The sequence below is a fragment of the Salminus brasiliensis genome, chromosome 12, assembly GCF_030463535.1.
Source record: "Salminus brasiliensis chromosome 12, fSalBra1.hap2, whole genome shotgun sequence".
Lineage (NCBI taxonomy): Eukaryota > Metazoa > Chordata > Actinopteri > Characiformes > Bryconidae > Salminus > Salminus brasiliensis.
The window spans coordinates 2,869,424-2,886,039 of record NC_132889.1 but is presented as its reverse complement, the minus strand read 5'-3'; positions in this window follow the sequence as shown (position 1 = coordinate 2,886,039).

Sequence of the window (16,616 nt, the reverse complement as noted above, 5' to 3'; positions counted from 1 at the left end):
ATTTGTGGTGAGGAGATCTGCCACTTGCAGTGCGTCAGCCTGGTCAGGCGCTAGAGGGCGCTCCCGACCGAGTGCAAAATTAAACGGTTCCTATGGCGCTTTTTGCACAAAATCTAACCTCGTAAATTGTTTATTATTATTATATATTATTAATATAATATTTCTTATTTATAATATATTTCAAACACTGTTGTTATAGTTTTTTTTTAACTAACAGGAACACCCATGACGTCAGTGAGGGCGAACAGCCAATGAGCACTCACCAGCGTCTGCGCTCCTTACAGCGCTCCGTAGCAGTGATGCTAGCATCTGGCGGCCCAAAACCTGTTTTCTAAAGAAAAAAGGATCGATATTGGTAAGGGTGTATTGATTATTTTATGTATTACACTCGTATACCTTTCAAAATTAAAAAGAAGTTCCTCCTAAAGTGTTTGGAAACACGCTTAATTCCCCCGTTTAGCCGTTTAGCTTCATTCACCCCCGTTCTATGTGGTCTTACTCGCAGGTGCCCTCTAGTGTAGACGTGGTAAAACGCAGGGAATGTCAAGTGGGCCGGTTGGTTGTAAACGGGCTCTGGTCACATCACAGGACGTCAGCAGGGCAGATCGTGACGCCACCTAAATCTGCAGTGTGTCAGACTGCAATGAGAGGAGGAGGTGAGGTCAAAATATGTTACACAGAGCTTCAGTTGCTATAACTGAGATATACTGTGTATATTAAATATACTTGATAATAAAGGACAGAATGCATAAAATATAAGAATGAAAAGCAACCATAACAATAATAATAATAATAATACAAAAACAATATATGCAGAGATCTGAAATAAATAAATCAAATAATAAAATAAAACATGAAATTAAAAATAAATTCCGATACGTATATATAAAACAAAATAATAATAGTAATAATAATAATAATAATGATTAATAGTAAAATTATAATAATATAATAAAGAATATAGTGCATATAATATAACAAATAAACACAACAAAATATATGCAGAGATAAATAAATACATAAAATAAATTAATAAAATTAAGATATATACAGATATACAAATTAATAAAATAAGATTAAAAAGGATAGAATGCATACAATATAAAAATTAAAAGCAACAACAATAATAGTAAAAAAGAGATGCAAAGATAATAAATAAATAAATAAAATTACAAAATATATACATAAATAAAATAAGATAATAAAGAATAGAATGTATAAAATATAAAGGCTAAACAATAATATAATAAAATAAAATAATAAATGCTACAGGTCTGAATAATGTTAAGGTCAACGCCTGTCGAAGTGCCTGCAGGGCCTGATGGACTGAACTGTACGCACACACTCACACACACACACAAAGGTGTCTTTGTCTTCCAGTCTGTTAAATGGCGTGAGGAGGGGTTGTGGGCAGAGGGACAGAGAGTAGTGTTGTCTGCTGCCCAGCCGTCCACGGAAAGGCCAGGACAGATATGTGCATGTGATGTTCCTGTGGGACAGTGTGGCATACTATAGGCACCCAAATGTTCTGCAGTTAGGAGACAATAGGAAGTCCGTTTGGACTTGGACAGAGCTTGATCAGCGTAACACTGATTCAGGCTCGGGACAAAGTGTCTCACACTCTTTAAAAGGGGGGAAACATGACAACTCTTATTTTATCTGAAGGTTTTAATGGTTCTCACCAAAAAGTGCTTCTCTGTTGTTGTGTAAGTAAAAAGAACCTATTTTGGGACTAGATACAACCCTTGTGTTGCCCAGAACTCGCTCCAGGCCAGAACAAGTACTGATTACCTTTGTAAAAACCCAGTGCTGTGAGCTTACAGGAGAATTTCACCTAATTTTCAAAATTGCAATATAAAGTTATAAAGTTATAATTGTTTCATTATGAGTAATCAATTTTTATAATAATTTATGACTATAAAATACAAATATTAAACAAAAACAAGAATAATGACAAAATATATGCAGATAAAATAAATAAATAAATTAAATTTAAAATAAAATACAAAATAAATGTAAGGATATATATATATATATATACACATATATAAATTAATAAAATAAGACAATAAATGGTAGAATAAAAAAATAATATATATACATAAAATATAAAGATATAAATATAAAGCAACAATATAATAATAATAATAATAATAATAATAAAACAAAAATAAATATATGCAGAGATAAATACATAAAATGAATGTATAAAATAAAATAAAAATAAGAGATATGTGGAGGGATATGTGCAGGGCTCCCCCCCAGAAGCATGCAGGAACATCACCAGTAGATGGTGATAGCTGCATGGAATTGCACAGCAAAGCTGCCTGCCTCAGCTGTCAGTCTTCATATATTCTATATATACTTTATATACTTACAGTATAAGGATTATACAGTGAGGCTCTACCACTCTTAAAGGTCACTCACATGGCTTAAGTGTGTTTACGTACCAAAAACATCATAATTCATTTTAAGATTTCCATTTTCAAACCTCTTTAAATTAAACAAGCTGTTTCATTATTGTTGCAACTGTGCCTTTAAGATCCATAGATCTCAATGACCTCTGTTCTGATTGGCTGCCCTATATTGTGCCTAATTGAAAAAGCAGTCTCCTTTTAACACTCCTTTTAACCTCAGTGTGAATGGGCGGGGCTAATCTGCTGTAGACTGAATATGTAAAAATACAGTATGCAAATATGTCATTGTGACTTAAAAAAAAATCATTACAGGCTGTTTTTGTGGAATTATGATGTGACTTCATTTTGGAGATGGTCCATACCCCAAACTCCTCCCACTCAGCTCGATATGAACCCATTCTCACTCCATCCTCACACTGAATCACCTCCTTCCCTGTCTCCTCCCTTCTGTCCCGTTTTCTCACATCCAGTGAGGGGGGCCTCTAGGGTCACCCCCCTGTTCCAGTCTCAAGGGCATATTTTAAAACCTTAATGATGTTTATATTTTATTAAAAAAACTAAAAATTAAACATTAAGGGGCCCATTTCTACAGTATGGGCCCTTTAACCCCTTTGACACCTAGGTTTATTATTTAGTTATTAAATCTATTGCAGAAACTACTTAGAATTATTTAGCAAACAGGGCTCTATTGTGGGGCCTATGAAACTGTCTTTAATTGCTACAGTAATGTAGTCATGAAGGTGTGGAAGAAGTGTGGGCTGACACACAGGGTCACACAAGTGGCGTCCTTCTGGATGATGACCTCAGCAGTCTTCTCAGGTCGACCTCAGTCCTCCAGCCGTAAAGAGAAGCCTGGAATTGTTTCTTCAGGCTGCGTGCATGACAGAGTGGGACTGCATGCCCTTCGCAGGTGTATACCGAGAGCTCCAGGCCGCAGATGACATCGTCCTACCTGACGTCACCCCTGGGGGAATGTTATCTGTTCACGCAGGCCCTCGTTCAAACAGACAGTGTCCTGGCAACCTTCCCTCTCAACACGACTGCTTCCCCTGGACCAAATTTGGCAACCGCCGCAGGTGCCGTCTTTGGCAATCTCATCTGGTTTTGATCGTACCAGGCAAAGGGCTAATGTTTGAACGGGCCGGCCGCTTCTCATGTGTTTTGACTCACTTCTGAATGCCTCTGCTTTCATATATTACGACGATGATGTCTGGCACTGTTTACACGGTTGTGATTTTTACTGGGAATTTAATTATATAATATATATATATATATATATATTATATTTATATATATATATTTTAATAATCTTTCTCACATATCATTTTTCTAATTCTAATATTTCCAATTCTTTGGCACATACTGTTTGTCAACCTTTTTTTTTTTATCTCAGTAAAGATGCTGTTGTTGTTGGCTGTACTGTACCTTTAAGACTGAAATATGTAAATGAGCTCTGTTCTGATTTGGTGAAGCCAGTTAGAGTAATGTAAAAAAAGACCCCCCTAAATCTGGTATAAGGCATTATGCCAAACCATTCAGCAATAAGAACATCATGCTAACTGTCAAACATGGCGATGGTAGTGTGATGCTTTGCTGCTGTAGAGCCTTTAGGTACCCTATTATCATGCCCTTTTGGACATCACTCAAATCGTGTCCTTTGCCCATGATGATGGTTTTGCACTCTGCTGCAACTGACTTGTATATACATGCATCACTGTGCCTATACGCTATGTGGACAAAAGTATTGGGACGCCTGCTCAGTCACTGTTTCTTCTGAAATCAAGGATATTAAAAAGAGTTGATCCTAGCTGTATTTACTGTTCAAGGAAAAAGGCTTTTTACTAGATTTTGGAGTGGAACATTGCTGTGAGGGTTTGATTGCAATCAGCGACAACAGTGTCAGTGAGGTCAGGATGTTTGATCACCACCTCACCTCATCATCCCCAAAACCTCAACTCATCCAAGAAGTACTGGATGGAGCGCCATCATCATTCCAGAGAAGTTCACAGTTCTTCTGGGGGGGTTTACACCCCTCTAACCCACAATACCTTCATGCTTATCTGCTCCAGAGAGTCCTATTCTATTGGCAGTACATCGCTGTGTGTGTGTCAGCAATGGGTTCAACTTAAAAAAGTAGATAAATGCATTCATTAGAAGGGGTGTCCACAAATATTCGGACATTCCATGGCACATTACATGTATTCGCTGTATTCGTCCCTAAAGTGTAACTTTACTTCTCCAAAATCCAAACAAAGAAACTTTTCTGAATTGCGTGAGAGAGAGCCGGAGTGCTGCTTGATTCGTCTTGTCTGCAAATTATTAATTCATTAACAACACCCCCCCAACACCCCCCCCCCCACACACACACCAAAAAAATCACTGTCCGCAATAATGTCTCAGAACCCACAACACACTTTGTATTTGTTGCGTGTTTTTGCGATAAGTGACATCGAATATTAAATATTCCTCTTTCTGCAGCCCTCAACAGAGCCTCGAAGGCCCGAGATTAATGAGAACAGCTCTAATTGGGCGAAATTGGATTGAAAGGGTGGAAATGCGGCGGCAGAAGATTTGCATTGAAAACTTATGAATTTTAATGCCCTTCGGTTTGAGTGGGTATCTGCGACGGGAGCTGGTGCTGAACGAAACTGTAATGGGAAAGTCTCGACTGACGGGAGAGGGATGGGTTTGTTGGAGAGGCCTCATATCTGATTTTTTTCTCTCCATCGTTATATCAGCAATTATAGTATTTGCATCCAGAGGGAATACGGTGTCCTCGTTTTGCGCCGGATAAATGTAGGAACGGTTGAAGCTGCGCGAAATCCCAGCCCTGTTTGCCTCTTATCGCCAAATCCTGTTCTATCTCTGGGCACACACAGGTGTGTGGGTTGTGTTTGGGTGTGCGGTTTTGGAGTGGAGTTAGGCTGGGGGGGGTTGGGGTAGGGGTGGTCCGACATAAAAGAAGACTCAGGTCCGTACAGGCCTTCATCCCACCTGTGCTGGTACAAAGGGACTGGAGAGAAAGAAAGGAGTGATTTAGGGTGTGGGAGAGGTTCAATGGGTTGCCGAGAACATGTCCAGGCCCATCACCTCCCTCCTGAGCTCCTCTGAAAAAACTGTGAGGCATCAGGGTGAATACAAATATATGAATAAACAACCCTCTGCGATTGTTGCGATGTGATGAATGAATGTTGGCTGGACCATGACAAACCTCTAGTGGAGGAAGGCCGGTATTCCCAAATGTCCATTCAGGTAAGGTGAGCACAGTGTCTGAGGTTCACAGAGAAGATCAGCCCCCAAACCTGTGTCCTAATTCTAATCCTAAGTGTTAAGACATCTTAACTTATCTCGTTCTTAACTTTGGTCTCTATTTTATCCTTGTTTTTCACCTTTTGGGATCATTTCAGGCCTTATTGATGCTCTCGTGGCTGCATGCAATCAAATCGTCAAGGACAAACGTCCTATTGATACCCTTGATTTCAGAATGAATGCTGGATTAGCAGGTGTCTACAAACTTTTGGACACAGAGTAGCGTATTATTATTCAGCATGCATCAGCATCAGAAATGTAATTATTAGTAAAAACAATGCTAGGCTAGGCTAGGCTAGGCCAGGCTATGCGGCTGCTGTGGGCAGTCATGGTGACGTAAACCAGCCAATAAAAGCAGAGCTCATGATCTTGTGGAAAATAAGACCATTTAATTATGAATATGAGAACAGAGTTCATGAATATATATATATATATACGTATATACACTTATAGACAAAAGTATTTGGACACCTGTTCATTCCTTATTCACAGTTTCTTCTGAAATCAAGGGGATCCTGCTTTTGTTGGAGTAACTGTCTCTTCTGTCTAGGGAGGAAGGCTTTCCACAAGATTTTGGAGGAGCATTGCTGTGAGGATTTGATTGCATTTGGTGAATGATTGATCACCTCATCCTCAACTCCCCAACTCAACTGGGGCAATACACTATACTGGATAGGGCTTTACACCCCTCTAGCCCACGCCTGGCATTATTAGGCAGCATGGTGCTAATAGGTTCATGTTTATCTGCTCCAGAGAGTCCTATTCTATTGGCAGTACTTCTCAACAAGGACTAGACCAGCTTTGTGTGTGCATTTGCACAGGTCATCAACAAGTACAACTCAAATTAGCTTCAAGAATGCATTCATGCATGAATGTCCACAAACATTTGGACACATAGTGGATATTATCGTCCCTTTCTCTATTCTCCTCCTCTCCTCTCCTCAGTGATCCCCCATCTGTTGATGGAGAGTTGATGGGGTTCTTGCAGCGCTGTGAGTAAATCACGTCGTCAGCATATGCTGCTCTGCCTTCCAGACTCCGCCCAAATCCCCCTATCTCATTAATCCTGAGGAATAATATTTGATAAGACAATTTATATGCAAATTAGCTTAATCCATATTTAATCTGTGTATCTGGGAAAGAGAGAGAGACAGTGAGCGGAGTTTAAGGATGGTGTGTGTGCGAGTGGGTATCTTTGACATATTTAATCACTCATATCAGCACTCTGTTCCTTCGTGTGTGTGTGTGTGTGTGTGTGTGTCGGGGGATTTGTCGTTTGGACATGTTTATTCACTCATATCATCGCTCGCTCTGTTCTCCTTATTTATGTTAATGACCTTCATTCACCAAATGACAAGAGTCTGCTCTGAGAGGGGAAACCGAGGACTGTAGAAAGCATGGACGGCACAAAGTCTCTCCAAAGTGAAGCAACCACTGGTCTAGCGCCTCTGCTGGCTGATTGCAGTAAGACGTGTAGCTCCGCCCACCCCATGTGTTTTAATGACAGAACAGTCCCGCCCATTTCCATCTCTAATGTCTCCAAATTCCAGCAGTTTGTTTTCCCTGTGCCAATAATGGCCCATTTTTTTGTCCCCCGTAACTCTATCGTAAGAAGGCGGGGCTACACTTAATAAAAAAGTGATTGACACACAGCCCTGGCTAGAAGAGACCTGTATGGTGCCCCCTTTCTGTTCATTAAATGGAGGAGCTTCCATAAGCTGCACTTTTGCTGTTGGAGCGTCCACTTGCCGACAAACTGGGGATCCAGGGGGAAATCAGCTCTGCTTCTGCTCAATGAAGACGGTCTGAGACACTGAGGCTTGGTCTGGGTGAAGAGGGCGGGTCTCCCAAATGAGTAGGAGATGAATCTTCGCAACATGAGCAAATTTGACAACATGGAAGGAAACAGAACCGTGGCCATCATGATGTCTACCGTCACTTTTACAGTCGTTGTCTTCATGAAGTTTCTCCTGGTTAGACTAGATGCATTTCTCTATAACTTGGCCTTACTAATGCTTTTGTGGCTGCATGCAACCAAATCTTGCACCCAGTACCTAGTCTGAAGATGATGCAGCAACAAAAGGGGGACAAACTCCCTGTGATAACCTTTGAAGTCAGATGAAACAGTGGATTGGCAAGTGTCTACAAACTTTTGGACACAGAGTAGCGTATTGTCCTGCAATGTAATGCTAGGCTAGGCTAGGCTATGCTCAGGTTTGCTAGGCTATGCTATGTGGCTACTGTGGGCAGTCTTGGTGATGTAAACTAAATAGCATTAAATAGCTTGTTGGTTAATGCTGGGTTAGCATAGCTAGCTACTTTATGATTACATATGTGGGCGGGGTTAGGATAAATGGTTCAAAGCCAAAGTTAGCTCAGTAACCGTAGAAACACTGTTCCCTTTTAAGCCCAACTGATTTGTTGTGCTACAGAAATTGAGCGGCTGTCTGTTTACTTATGGACTGCACTGTACCTCGACCCATGGTAACCTCCTAGAAGTTCATTGATCGGTCAGTCTTACTGTCTGTGTGTGTGTGTGTGTGTGTGTGTGTGTGAGAGAGAGAGAGAGAGAGAGAGAGAGAGAGAGAAAGAGAGAGAGAGAATATATATATATATATATATATGTGTGTGTGTGTTTGTAGCACAGACGGTCCCAGTCCTCACAGCATTCATTACTATTGACTGTCCAGTGTGTGAGTGTGTATGTGTGTGCGAGGGACAGATTAAAGACCCTTGGGAGTGCTGGAGGTGTCTCAGGGGTCCTCATTAGCCTCCTATTCGGCCTTCCATGTGGCCAAACATGAATATTTAAGGGAAAACCCAGGAATGAATGAACCGTCTCCATTACATACGTATGTGAGTGTGAATCTGTGTGTGTGTGTGTGTTTGTGTTAGAACACCACCAATTCACCAATACGCTATGCTATCCCACCCCACCCCAGAGCTACTACACACCGATCTGTTCACCGATACGCTCACACACTCCGTTGCTAAACAAGCAGCACTAACGAAAGCAAGGCCAGATCTTTCACACGCTCAGATGTTATCATCACTGCGCCGTCCAGCGCGATCTATATTTCCTTAATGGACTCACTGTTGTGTCCTCTCCTTTTTGACCGCCCGGCACAGATGCTAGCCAGATTCCGCCCAGTTCAAAGAGCTGTCCTTTCAGTCCCGCTCTAATGCAATTACAGTTGCATTGGTTTCAATGGGCTCATTAGTGTATGGAGGCCAAATGTGCAGAACACTCACACTCACTGACCATGCTCCACTTTATCAAAAGCAACCGGAATCAGCATCAGAGGCCTTCAATGAAGGCCAGGTGCCTCTTCTTGCTTAAGGCACGCTATATGGACAAAAGTATTTGGACACCTGCTCATAGGGTTTAAAAAAAAAAAAAAGAGTTGATCCTGTTTTTGTTGGAGTAACCTCCTCTACTGTTCAGGGAAGAAGGCTTTCTGCTAGATTTTGAAGAAGCATTCCTTTGAAAATTTGATTGCACTCAAGAGTGTCATTGCAACAAGAGTGTTACTTGATTAATCACCACCCCACTCCATCAGCAACTCCCCAGTTCAGCCCAAAAGTATTGGACTGAGTACCATCCATCGTTCCATAGAACACAGTTCTTCCACTGCTCCACAGCTCAATGCTGGGGAGGCTTTTGTATCATCAGTAATGGATGCAACTAAAAGTAGCAGAATTGCATTCATTAGAATGGGGTGTCCGCAAACTTTTGGACATATAGTGTAGTTGTAAAAATTACTTTTCAGTGTGCCATTTAAGTTAGATGATTAGTTATACATATATATTTTTGATGATTAAGTTGATATATTGTCTGACTAGCGTTTTCCAGACCCTCCCGTCTGATTTGCCGCATTTTCACTGTAGACACGGAAGCGCTGGCTGGACTCGAGGCTTCTTGCCTAAATAACTTAATTCAGTTGAGTCTAACCATCCATATAAGTTGAGAGAAAGAGAGGCCCTGTCCTACCCCTCTGGGGGCAGAGAGGGAGTGTCTGGCATCAAAAGGGGGCGGATGTGTACCCGCCCATCAAGAAAGACCCCCAGTCCCCTGGGCCAGAGCTGTGCTCAATCCACTCTCAGGACCTGTCAATCAAAAAAAAAAGACCAGTTCCCCTGTCCACTGTCCACTGTTGTGGCTGCATATTAGAGCTTATATAACTGTCTGACTGTCTGACTGTCTACCTATCTATCTGACTATCCATCTACCTACAATTACATTTATCAGCAAAATATACAAAACATTCAGCTGTTTGCAGTAAACCAATCAAACACGAGCAATTTAAATATCTTGTATAATGTGATGCACAGCCAAACAACAGCTACATTGCCCATTCCTCATGGGCAGCGGCCTCCAGTTCACTGATACTCTTGGTTTTGTTGCTGCTCCAGCCGCCTTCTTCAAATCCCACCAAAGATTTTCCATGGATTAAGTCAGGCGACTGTGATGATTACTCCAGAATCTTCCAGGACTTCTTCTGAAACCTTGTTGGACTTTGAGGTTTGCCTGGGATCATCATGACTTCAGCTTCATCACAGAAGGCATGGCATTTTCTCTTAAGCTCCAGAGCAACACCGAACCACCGCCATGCTTCACTGTAGGCAGGGTGTTTAGGTCCATTCAGTGCCTACACCTGGCGTTAGGTTCATGTTAATGTCCTCCAGAGAGTCCTTTTCTATTGGCAGTTCTTCTCTACAGGTACTAGACAACCTGTGTGTGTGTGTGTGTGCATTTGCACATCTGTGTCAGCAATCGGTGCAACCTGCCTGAATGGATTCATTTAAGGGGTGTCCACAGATATTTGGACATATTGTACTGGCTATATAAGTTGTACTGACTCTAGAACACTGCTTACATGGTGGGCTCGGTGGGTTCCAGGTGGGTATGGCCTCTGGGTGGGTTGTAACTGGGACCCAGTTGGGCTTCCCAAATAAACCCCACCATTACAGCCCACATTATTTTTTACATGGGTCCCATCTAGGCCCCATGCAGTGTACAACCCAGATGGGGCTCATGTTTAATCCCTCCTGGCTTCACTGCTGACCCTGGTGCGCATCCATATGTACGGCTAATGTGCAAACCATGGACAGAGCTTTCTGGTTCCCAGTTGGGCTGCCCATACACACCTCACATGGGCATGTTGATGTTTCTCCACACAGGGTTAGACGTTCTCCTGCTGGCAGGACGAGAGTTGATGTTGAGAAAACAGTTTGTTGGTAATGATGCTCATCATGGAAGTCTCTCTCTCTCTCTCTCTCTCTCTCTCACACACACACACACACACACACACACACTGCTCAGCAGATGGAGTGGTGACAGAACATTAGTTTCCAGCTCAGGGTGAGGGATTATGCAGTCTCACCACTGCATCCACAACAACAACAATAACAAAAAAATATCATCATCATCATCATCATTATTATTATTATTATTATTATTATTATTATTACATATTACATTGCTGACACAGATGTGCAAATGCACAACCATCTTTGTAAGAAATACTATTAATAGAATAGGACTCTCTGGAGCAGATAAACATGAACGTATTGGCACCATGCTGCTGCCTAATAATGCCAGGCGGGGGCCAGAGGGGTATAAAGCCCCCCCAGCATTGAGGAGCTGTGGAGCAGCAGAAGAACTGTGTTCTCTGGAATGATGGATGATGGAGCTCCATCAAGTACTTTTGAGATGAGTTGGGGAGTTGCGGATGATGAGTTGGGGTGGTGATCAATGCAATCAAATCCTCACAGCAATGCTGCTCCAAACTCTAGTAGAAAGCCTTTCTCTCTGGACAGTAGAGACAGTTATTCCAACAAAACCAGGCTCAACTCTTTTTAATAGCCTTGATTACAGAACACACAATGAATGATTAGACGTCTCAATACTTTTGTCCATTTAGTGTATAGTGTGTGTGCAAGGCAGTGTTTAATAAGCGAGGATTACACTTCAGTATGGATTGTCAATCACTATAATCTCTGCTGCCAGGAATACACCTTCTCTTTCTCTCTCTATTGTGCACACACACACACACACACACACACACACACACACACACACAATCCTCACACAATACTGATTAGACTGAGAAGAGGTAGTCTGAGAGGTCATGGGCCGTGAGGTCACCGTGTCTGATTTCCCTAAGCACTGTCTTGGGTCAAGGAGGGTGGAGCCAACGCTGAACCTGCCTCCGGCAGTAAGACACACCATCGCCGACGGCAACAGATGATTGACAGCTCTTTTATCTCTTAACACTGTCCAAGGCATGGCTGGATCACTTTTGCAATATGGCTTAATATTAATAAACACACACACACACGAGTGCACACACACTCACACACACAAGAGTGCATGCACACACACAGACACACATTTCTATAGGTGGAGTGTAAAGCTTTGTGAAATGTGGGAGTCTGCTTTACTGAGAATATCACTTTACATCTTTATACACTTTAAATGTGTGTGTGTGTGTGTGTCTTACAAAGCCATTTTGCATACATCGTCTTCTTTAAACAGAAATGAATATCATAAATTAATCAATATCATTTCCATTCGTCAAATTATACAGTAAACTTTTAAAAAACGGTTCTCCCAGGGTTCTTCAGTAAATGCAATGGTTCTAAATAGAACCATCACAACGTAAAAAACCTGACGCACCATGAAATGCTTCAGTGCCTAGTTAAACGGCCATTTCCTCTGATGAACAACATGTTGCAACCCTGCAAAAATGCTTTTATGTAGCACCAAAAAGGGTTCCACTACTGTCACAAGTCAAAGAACCCATTGTGTACTACATAGAACCCCTTTTTTGCTGAAAGTGTAGCTTCTGAGCAGGATAAGACCAAAGGATCTGACAAGAATCCACTTAAATCCAACAGAGTCGAAATCGCAGTGCAGGGAGTTCCCGTAAGACTGGAATTCCCAAGAATTCCCAAGAATTCCAGAAAAGAAAAAAAACCCCACAGTAAGACCACAACCCCCACGCAATGAACCCCCCGCGTTCCTTATCGGCTGAAGGTATTCATGCTTTCTGATCAATCAATTAAGTAATCAGTTAATCCATCACTCCATCAAACTTTACTTATATAGCTTTTTAAGAAAAACTAAAACAAACTAGATGTCCAAATGTTTGTGGACACCCCTGCTAATGAATGCATCGTGCAGCTTGTCTAGTCCCTGTAGAGAGGAACTGCCAATAGAATAGGACTCCCTGGAGCAGATGTAGATGAACCGAACTTGGCTACTGAAAACTACTGAAGGTGTCTTGTGGAGTCCATTACCTTGGGTCAGAGCTGCTTGGGTGCGGGTGGTTTTAATGTTATGGCTGATCTGTGTCAATGAACTACAGTCACAGACATGTTTCATAGAAAGCAAACCACTAGAAGGCCTAGAGGGTTCCAATAGTACCGCTAACGCTAGTACGCTAGAGCTCGTGGGTACATCTGTACTAAAGCCGTGACATCATTTATTTATTGGATCACACATGACATCACTTCCTCACATGATGACCGAAACAGACAGACTGAGTGTGTGTGTGTGTGTGTGTGTGTGTGTGTTTGAGAGTTTGCGTGCTAACCTGGCTTGCAATGAACTTAAATGACTCTATCTCAGAGTTCATCTCTATGATTTGGTAACACGCGCCTTTCATCTCTCTGTTCTGACCGCATGACGCCCAGACGACACCTGCACAGACGTGTGTTTGTCAGTGTGTGTTTGTGTGTGTGTGTGCGTGTGTGCTGCAAAGTAGCTCTCTTGCCACGAACCCCTGCGGTTGCCAGGCAACAGTACTCTTGTTCCTGTGAATGCTGGCTGCGTGTGTATGTGCGTGTGTGTACATCTGTGTGTGTGTGTGTGTGTGAATGTGTGTGTGCATGTGTGTTATTAGGCTACCCCTCCACAGGAAGTTAGAGCACACCAGCACTTAACATACCCTAGATTACAGCTGTGGGCCAGGGCAAGCTTACTGACCGTAGCGCAGGGTCCATTTAAGCTTCCCAGCATGGCTTTATCTTGGGATTACAAATGCATAAAAGTGTAAGGAAACGGTGTCCAAAAGTATGTGGACGCCTCTTGTAATTAGTGAGTTTAAGTCCAGTTATGATGTTTAGTTGTGTAGTTTGCAAATTTCTCGTATTTAAAGCAACATTATGCGGCATTTCTTGCTCTGGGGCTCCCCCTACAGTTGGGAAGTGGAAGTTTGTGATTTGAGCCACACCCATTAAACGCATTGCATGCATTTGGGTGCAGTTGGCTAGCTGAAGCTGCTGGTGATCCCGGTCATCCCGCCGCTCGAGCTCGAGCGCTCAGGTTTGTGGACGGCGGAGCGGATGGATGCCAGTGTTTCAAGGTGTTCCCGTGTCTGTGTTACCTTCTGGCTCTAGTCAGATCTGCCGGAGTCGCCAGCCACTCTCTGCAAATGTTAATTTTTGGACAAGTTGAGAGATACCGAGCTGTCACCAAAGTTACAAAGTGAAGTTAGCAGTGTGCCGAGGCCTTCTACTAGATTTTGGAGCATTGCTGTGAGGATCTGATGTTGGATGATTGATCACCATCCCATCTTGTCCATCCCCAACTCCCCAACTCATCCCAAAAGTATTAGATGAAGCACTACCCATTATTCCAGAGAACACAGTTCTTCCACTGCTCCACAGCTCAATGCTGCTGGAGGGCTTTATACCCCTCTAGCCCACACCTGGCATTATTAGGCAGCATGGTGCCAATATGTTTATCTGCTCCAAAGAGTCCTATTCTATTGGCAGTACCTCTCTACAGGGACTAAACAAGCTGTGGGTGTGTGTGTGTGCGTCTGCACATCTGTGTTTTAGCAATGAATGCATCGTAAAGTAGCTGAATGCATTCATTAGAAGGGGCGTCCACAAACATTTGGACATGTAGTGTATAGTTAATACCATCCTCTCTGTAGATGTTACCTTTTCCTCATTGATGTCTCTCTCTCTCTCTCTCTCTCTCTCGCTCACTCACACACACACACAGGTGCAGTTTGTTGCCTCGAGAAAGATGTACATGTGTGGTAGCGGAGGTCAGAGAGTTCTCCTGCTGTCCCATCCACCACCTTCCCCACCTTTCCTCCCCCCAGCCCTTCTCTTTTCTCTCTAGGCCAGTCTGAACCTCCTCCCTTATCTCCTTCCTCTGCTTCCCTTTGATCCACTGATATATGACTCTGCTCCGGCAGGGTGTGCATGTGTGTGTGTGTGTGACAGCATGCTCTCTACAGGCCTGAGGAGAGGGGATTCTGCTCACCGTATATATATGTGTGTGTGTGTGTGTGTGTGTGTGTGTGTTTTAGAAAGCTGACCTAAGTAATATCCTCACCCTCATGCCTTTTTTCATACTACAATACAGACCCATTGTAGAGCAAGGCAGCCGCCTTTGAGGCCAGATTGGTCCAATCCCATGCTCTCTCTGTTACTGTCTGAGAGTGGGGGTGGATGTGTGTGTGTGTGTGTGTGTGTAAGATGGCTGTTGGCACAACTTCAGACCACAGCCTAGCACTTGGCAAAGCCTCAGTGAAATTCCTCTCGCCCTGAAACGAGGGGGAGACGGACAGAGGGGAGAGAGGAGGGGTCTAAAAACACCCTCAAACTTTTTGGTTGTTAAGTTTGCCTACAAAGAGCCTTCATACAGGCTTCATAACACATGCATAAGCACTGAATACACCTGGGTTTCTGAACAGGTCACGCCTTGTTAGCATGTGAAATAAGCTATTTTACGAAGAAAACGACCTGAGAGGCCTACAGTGAACTACAGTGCCAGATATTTGTACTGTTCGTAACACTGTTATTAAGCCTCATTCGCAAGCTATGAACATTACAAGATCGAGGCCTATAGTTCAAGGTCCCACAGAAGGCATGTATTAGGTATGTCAGTTGTTATTTGTTGTAGGAATAGTAGGTGTGTGACTTTGGTTCGGTGATAAATCAGGCTCAGATTTTACAAGCCTAGTTACCACCCTGTTACTTTACCTCAAAATGAAACAACCCAGATTTTCCTTTTATGGTGGGATTATATATCATTTCTGGCAGGTTTACAGCAAACAGAACATCCACAGAAGATGTAAAGAATAGCATAGCACAGTGTACCCTAGCCTAGCTATGTTTATAGTACTGTAATGAGAGCACTGTAGTTTTATTTTGATATTTTTTGTTCGTTTGGCGCCCAGTTAACAAGTTTGCAGATCCAGGGGTTCACGGACACATGGAATTGTAGTAAACTGTAGTAAAGATGCTGGTCATGTCGCCCCAACGCTTGCATAAGATAACTCTTTTTGTGGACAGTGGAGCGGATGGATGCCAGTGTTTCAGGGTGTTCCCATGTCTGTGTTACCTTCTGGCTCTCTCACAGTTACAGTCTCTGTTACAGTCAGATCTGCAGAGTCGGACCAGCTGCCCTCCAGCTTCTGCTTCCTGCCTCGGACTAGGTGCCCACCCTCCAGCTTCTACTACCTGTCTCGGACTAGTTGCCCACTACACTAGTTACACTAGCCCACTAGTTGCTAACTACACTGATGTTAACATGGGCTCTAACCATTAATCCTCTAAGAGCTGCTGTTATTAATATTACTATTAATACCATTAATCACCTTCATTACTTACATTATTCTTACCATCACCAGTATGATTAAATAGGTACACCTGAGCAGTTTTTCATTGTTCTGACCCAGTACCTTTGAGGATGGGCCCCCCTTTGTGAGTCTTGGTTCCTCCTAAGGTTTCCTCCTGCAGCTCTTAGGGAGTTAATCCTCGCCACTGTCGCCTTGGGCTTGCTCACCGGGGGTCTTCATGTTGTGTTGATCTTTTGTCCTGTTACTGGGTTTCTGTAAAGCTGCTTACCTTTTAGCCTTTGTAGTC